Source organism: Cariama cristata, unplaced genomic scaffold (genome assembly GCF_000690535.1).
Source record: "Cariama cristata isolate BGI_N322 unplaced genomic scaffold, ASM69053v1 scaffold2758, whole genome shotgun sequence".
NCBI classification, from domain to species: Eukaryota; Metazoa; Chordata; class Aves; order Cariamiformes; family Cariamidae; genus Cariama; species Cariama cristata.
Window position 1 is genome coordinate 72940 of NW_009629309.1, and position 901 is coordinate 73840.

Here is a 901-nt window from a genome sequence, read left to right on the forward strand (position 1 = left end):
CACGTCCCTGCTACACACATAACCTGCTGACTGACTGATACTTTGCCCCCTCCTTCATGGAAAAGAAACCCACAGAAAAAGCCTAGAGGAAACAAAACCTCTTTTGCGTCATCTCTAAAAATTGTATCAGGACTTTTAAAAGAGTTCTATGCATTCAGAGAACCCAATTCCATAGCAGTACCTCTCAGAGGGTAGAAGCATCAATTTTATTTGGGCAAGGACAAGATCATTGGAATAACACACATCACCATATTCACTCATCTTGTTAAGGTTGCTTGAAGATGAAGAATTCAAGTTCTCAGGTGGATAAACTTGAATATGAGGAAATTAAGGCAGGAAATAAAAGAGTTAGTAGCTCCAAATCATGCAGTTAATTAAAATGAAAGTTGGAGAAGAAATAAGACTAATGCTTTGTTCCATGCTTAACTGCAGAACTTCTGATCTCCAAAAATGAGGGCCCTGTGGATTTGAGAGGATTGAGTTCACTTTCTGTAATCCCCCCTCTCCCTCTGTCAACAGTTCTTGGTGGAGAAGGTAGGCAAAGTACTATTTGCAAGACTACTATCAGTTAATTGCTACTTCACAGTTACTACTGTATTGGACCATGCACCTCTGAGGAAATGACTGAATAAGACTTAAGCTCTGTATCTAGGTGGTCAATCGTATCTTCAGCTTCCCAATAAATGATTGCACATGCACTTAGTTGGTGCCTGGAATACAAGGTGCCAGAAGTTTATTATTGCATCCTCTCCTGGGTCTCCAGACATCTGCATAGAACCACCACCACACCGAACAGTCTCTTCCTCTTTCACCAAGGTTTGAACAAAACGTATTTGTCACTTCCATATGTGTACTCCAAAATCAGCAGGGAGACATGCAAAGAAATTCCACCACCAAACAG